We start from the raw sequence: 6,164 nt of genomic DNA on the forward strand, positions 1-6,164 counted from the left end.
ATAAGACTAGGGTTTGGGGAAGGGAATGGGATTTGGCACAAGAGAGAATTAAGTTGGATTTAGGGGTGCAAAACCAGCTAGGGAAAAGTTCTGCTTACAGCAGGCGTAGGCAAACTACAACCCAAGGGCCATTTCCAGATAGAGATGGGTCAAAGTATTCACCAGGCAAATAATTTGCCTCGAAGATCGTGTATTCACATTCGCCACCTCAGGTCAATACATGGTGGATTTGGTTCGCCCCTTATACATCATCATTGAGCTAAACTTTGACCCCTTACATCACAGTCAGCAGACATGGTAGCCAATCAGCTATACCTCCCACCTGGACTGCCCCTTTCCACCTATCAGAAAGCCAGCACAGAAACCATTTTGCAGTCTGTGTTTGGCTTCTGTGCTAGGCAGATGAGGGACAGTGTGTTGTGACAGGGAGAGAGTTAGGTAGGCCTGTGTTCTGTGTCCTCAGTGCAGATTCATCAAGCATACAAAAATATTCAACAAGGAAGGAAAAAGTTCCACACAAACTCCTGTGTTCAATCGAGTCCCAATTTATTCACGCAGGTAAAAAGCCATACAGTCAAGGAGCTAACATGTTTCGACTTGTGCTATGTTTAAAGAGAACCAGAGATGAAGCAACCTCATGTATTTTACCTTATAAATCAGTGGGAACATGACAGTAAACACCTAATCTGCTCTTTGTTACATTGTTCTCTGTTTAATTTGCCTGTTATCACCTCTAAGATAAGAATCCCGACTAAGCAGTCGGTCTGGCTTTGCTACAGAATAATTATAGCTGAGACTGTGTTCTTTGCTGTCTTCAAGTCCAAGCCTGCCCCCTGCTGGCTTTGCTCAGGAATCATTATAGCTGAGTCATTATAGCAAAGCCAGAATCAATGCTCAGTCCGGGATTCTTATCTCAGCTAGATAACAGACACTTTTAGCAGTGAGGATGGAACAGAGAGCATGGTAAATGTTTTCTCTAATGTTCCCACTGATTTCTATGGTAAAATACACAAGGGTGCTTCGTCTCTGGTTCACTTTAAGGACCTGCGAGTCCGAAACATGTCAGCTCCTTGACTGTATGGCCTTTTACCTGCATGAATAATTTGGGACTAGATTGAACACAGGAGTTTGTGCGGAACTTTTTCCTTCCTTGTTGAATATTTTTGTATGCTTGATGTGCGCCTCCACTCTGCCAACCTTTTCAAAAGCTATTCCACTATATAAATTAACGTATAAAAATGTAAACTGTCCTCAGAAATTTTGAAAGGATTGGTCCCTATGGCTAAATAATAATGGAATAAATCCCATTGCCTCTGCCTAAAGTGACTTACAAGTAGTAGTACTGTTTAGAGGTATCTGGTAAGTCTGTATCTAAACACCTGGAGGTGGACTAGGGATGTCAACTTGGAGGGGTGGGAAGGAGTGGCTGTAGACTTTTTCTCTCTTATCTTTTCTTCTGTGGTTCTCATACTTGTGCAGGGCTACTTGGAATATAGAACATTAGATGCCTATAAGTAGTGTGTTATTCCCGCCCGCAATTGAATTTTTGTATAACGTGCAACTACAATGTCTGGTCTGGCCCATGAGTAATGGTCAGAACAACTGTGCTTGTTCTGCTACTTATCATTAAATCAATGAAAAGTAAAAAAAAAAAGAAAATATAGGGAAGCTGGTTGAAGGAATGGAAGCAAGTTGCCGTGGGGACTATAGCCACCCTAATTCTTGAGATCTTTGAACTGAAAGCAACAAATCTGAACAATATTAGGTTATGGGAGGGGATTGTTGGCATTTAAAGTGCATGAAGCTGATTAAAAGCAGGGTATAAGTCACAAAGGAACTCAAAAGGGAATCTTCCATGGCCACTGGATAAGTCCTAGTGATATAGAGATATCAGGGGCAATGGTGTATCTAGGTAAAACAGTGTATATGGCAAACAGTATAAGTGTGTGTGTGTGTGTGTGTGTGTGTGTGTGTGTGTGTAGGTGTGTGTAGGTGTATGTGTGCATGTGTGTGTAGGTGTGTGTGTAGGTGTGTGTGTGTGTGTAGGTGTGTGTGTGTGTGTGTGTGTGTGTGTGTAGGTGTGTGTGTGTGTGTGTGTGTGTGTGTGTGTGTGTGTGTGTGTGTGTGTGTGTGTGTGTGTGTGTGTGTGTGTGTGTGTGTGTGTGTGTGTGTGTGTGTGTGCGTGCACACATACATATCACTCAACACTCAAATACAAGTCATGGAGCTTGTCCCCACTCCCCATAATATAACAAGGCAGCAGACTACCCATAAATAACAACAAGGAAGCAACATGTCCTCCAAATAACAACTAAGAAGAATAAAATAGCAAAATTAGCAAAGTGTTTCTCCCAGATAACATAATCGGGCAGTATGCATGTCCCCAGTAACTTAGAGTATACAGGGACCCACCTTTCAGTACTACCTTCACTATGCTATAGAGGCACCGCAACGACATATACAAAAATTCAATACATTATTCAGGATACCCAATTTTACATTAATTATCTTGGTTTCAGCATCAGAAACACTTCCTACACAGTATGTGTACATTGCTGTATATTGGTATGTAACTCTGCCCTCCCAGTGATGTTTAGCATAGTTTAATGAGGTCATCAAACCTTCTCCCAGTGCACTATGGGACATCAGGTATTGTTTCTGCTCATTTTGGAACACGCAAACATTCCACAATGATGCTCCTTGCCAGCAGTAAACATATTGCAACCTGTGATAAATTTAGAAATGTAAATCAGAGTAAGGAATGCTTTTACAATGAGCAAATATTGATTAAATCATTTCTAAATAAATATTATAAAATATAAGGAATTTTAAATTATATTCAGTAGCGCTCCTCATAACTCTAAGCCAAAACTTTCTGTAAGGCCTCTTGCACACTGCAAGCAATTCAGATTCAGATTCCGCTTTTTAATCAGTTTTTACCTCCGATTCAGATTCAGATTTGCAGTGTGCAAGGAGCAAACTGCAAATCTGAATCTGAATCGGAAGTAAAAACAGATTAAAAAGCGGAATCTGAATCTGAATCGCTTGCAGTGTGCAAGAGGCCTAAAGCGTAAGAAAAGTTTTTTTCAGTGCAAAAAGCTAATAAGTATACGTTTAGGGATAGTAAAAAAACATAACTAATTACAGGATAATAATATATTTTATAGATTGTGCTTATTTGTTTGCCTTGGATTATGGAAGTCTCTTGTGATGCTCCTTTGGGAACCTGCAGAATTCCCTATGTAACTACCAACTAATATATAGCAACAAACAGGCTCAGCCATAATGTGCTGTTGTGCTAAGAGGTGGGGAATCGTTTTTATGTTGTTTTCATATGCAATATCGATTGGTTTCTCTTTTTATGCTGCACACTGGGTTCAGTTTTTACTGTTCTGGATTTAAAGGACATGGTATTCATTCTCTGTATTGCCTATAAGGTAGAAAAAAAATATTATAGGTGAGAGACAAAGAAGAAGACTGATGCACAAAGAAACTAAACATAGGAGTTGAACCTATGTTTTTGTTTGTTTTTTTAATTTTGGTAGCTTTTACCGCTTGCATGCTGTTGTTGGTACTCTCATACTCCCAGCAGTAGCAGGGTCTTGGCAGGAGTGAGAGTGCAGTCAGTGGGAGAGACACAGAGCTCTAATATTTAGCATTCACCGGCTGTAATGTAAAATTGTACAAAAAAAAAAAAAATCCCTAACAGGCTGCCTCTCTCTACTTCTCTGCGTATTAGCTATTTCCCTGTACCTCTAAAAGGATACAAGAAAACCTTTCTCAATAATCTCTTCCCCTGCGTCTGTAATTTGTTATATGTGAAGTCCCACCGGGCAATGTATTGGCACCAATGGAGTGGGTAGCAGGACAAGGTGGATCTTCCTATTGGCTGTCTGCTACTGTCTGTCATCTACAACACACTACTCGGAGTCCTGGTTCACTGTGAGCATGCTGGGTAATCTTCTTCACCGCATGTCTGAAGTAAGTTACCCAAAGCTCAGAGCTAGTTTTAAAAACTGACCATTTTTACTGGTTTTACTGTCTGCTATAGTCTTTGAGAATTGACAACATTTAAGGAGAATTTTAATTTTACTTTTACATGCAACTTAGAGAATTGATTTTACTGAAAAATGGTCTAAAATGCATCTGTTTTCTGCATTACTGCATTCGGTAATGCTTTCAGGATTGAGGCCTTTAGGGCCCTTTTCCACTTGCAGTCGCTAGCGTTCACGCTGAACGCTAGCGATTGCTGAATCGCAATTACCGGCGATTCCCTGACGTTCGCGGCCGCGATTTTGCTATGCTATGCACTGCATAGCAAAATCGCGGCAAATATCGCTCCGCCGCGCGTTCGCGTTCCCGTAAAAAGCGAATCGCGGTAGTGGAAATGACTTACCGCGATTCCTATGTTAAAAAGCAAACCATAGCGATTGTAAAATCGCTAGCGGTTTGCGTTTTTGCGATTCAGCCAGCGCAAACGCGCTGGTGGAAAAGGGCCCTTATAGTCTATTAGAATGAACACATTACACATCTTTGTTTCCACATCTTGTACTGCAAAGTAACAGCATGCATTAGAACAAAATGTCTTCTGTAGTACATTTGGATAATGAGGAAAACAGGCCTTGATTTTTGGATTTTGATATTATGTTCAATGAAAAGGCCTAGAAATTCTGAAATGCTGTGACAGATTTTAGTTGTTTATAAAAGACTAGAAATAAGCTCGCCCCTTAAAAAACGGGCGCTAGGGCTTGGTCGCCACCTCCCTCACCCACCTTATACATGCAAAACCTTCACAACTGCCATGTTCAAACGTGCACGGCTGCACTCCCTGACGCGCATGGCCAAGCTCCCCTGATGGCGCGCTCAACCGCCCACCTCCTGCACCCGCCCTCCTGCTGTCCCAGGTCCGCACATGCGCACTGGCACAAACGCACGGACACAGGGATATGAGAGGATGCAGGGAAATAGGGGTTTTATTATATAGGATATGTAGTAATTAGGAGGAACCTTTTAAGTACCCGTATTTTTCGGACCATAAGATGCACTTAGGACAAAAATCAGGGAAAAAAATCTATACTTATCCTGGTGCGTCCATGGCACAGGGGCATCTTATGGACCTTTTCCCCCAATCCCCCCAAATAATGTCTACCTTGTACCTTTTGTGTCCCTCCTTCTGCTACTCAGCCCTTGTTTTGTCCTCCTATGTCCGTCCTGTGTCCTTCTATGTCCTTTCTGTGTTGTTTTGTGTCCCCCTCTTTGTCCTGTGGATGTCCTGTCAGTCCTGTGGCCTGTTACTACATCTCCCACATGGCCCCCTTCAGATGCCCGCCGGCCAATCAGATTTCCACCCATCACACCAATGCCCCAGGGCAGTGCTGTCCAACTTCATGGGCATGAAGGGCCATTTTTTTTTCAGACCCCATGGTGGAGGGCCGAAGGTTCTTGCTGGAGCCGCAGCCCCCCCCCCCGCAGTAAAAAAATGCAATTAAAGGACAATTAGATTGGCAGCACTTTCCACAAGATGCAATGCAATTGGCAGCAGATCCCCACAAAATGCAATTCAAGAGGTTGTTGAAGTTGTGTGGTGCGCGCAGCACGCTGAAAAACAAGGGTTCCGTTCTGCGTAGAGCAGTGCGCATAGCGCGCCGCGCCGAAAAATGGGTGTGGCCATGGACCAGAATGTGGGTGTGGCCACGGGTGGAGACAAATTTACATGAAGTTAGCAATGTGGGACATTAGATCAGGACAGTGGTGGCGAACCTTTTAGAGGCAGAGTGCCCAAACTGCAACCCAAAAGTCACTTTATCGCAAAGTGGCAACAGCAATTTAAACTACATACAAACGTTTTAACTCATACATGAACATTATGGAAAATCCAAGTTGAAAATAAACTGTGAAGATAAACAATTTCATCCATCCTACTCCTGAAAAATGTATTCTTTTTTTTAGAACCTCCCAGTTTTATTTTCCGTTTTAAAAAGCTAAAAAAGTAGGTTTAATGCTATTGTCTCATATGATGATGATTCAGCTTTTCCCATAGTCTCGCAGTTAACAATCATGAGGCCCCCAACAAATCATGAGGACCCCAACAAGATACATTCAGCAATCATGATGCCCCCAACAAGACAAATTTAGCAATCATGAGGCCCCCAACAAATCATGAG

This window comes from Hyperolius riggenbachi, chromosome 9 (assembly GCF_040937935.1).
Source record: "Hyperolius riggenbachi isolate aHypRig1 chromosome 9, aHypRig1.pri, whole genome shotgun sequence".
In the NCBI taxonomy this organism is placed as follows: Eukaryota; Metazoa; Chordata; class Amphibia; order Anura; family Hyperoliidae; genus Hyperolius; species Hyperolius riggenbachi.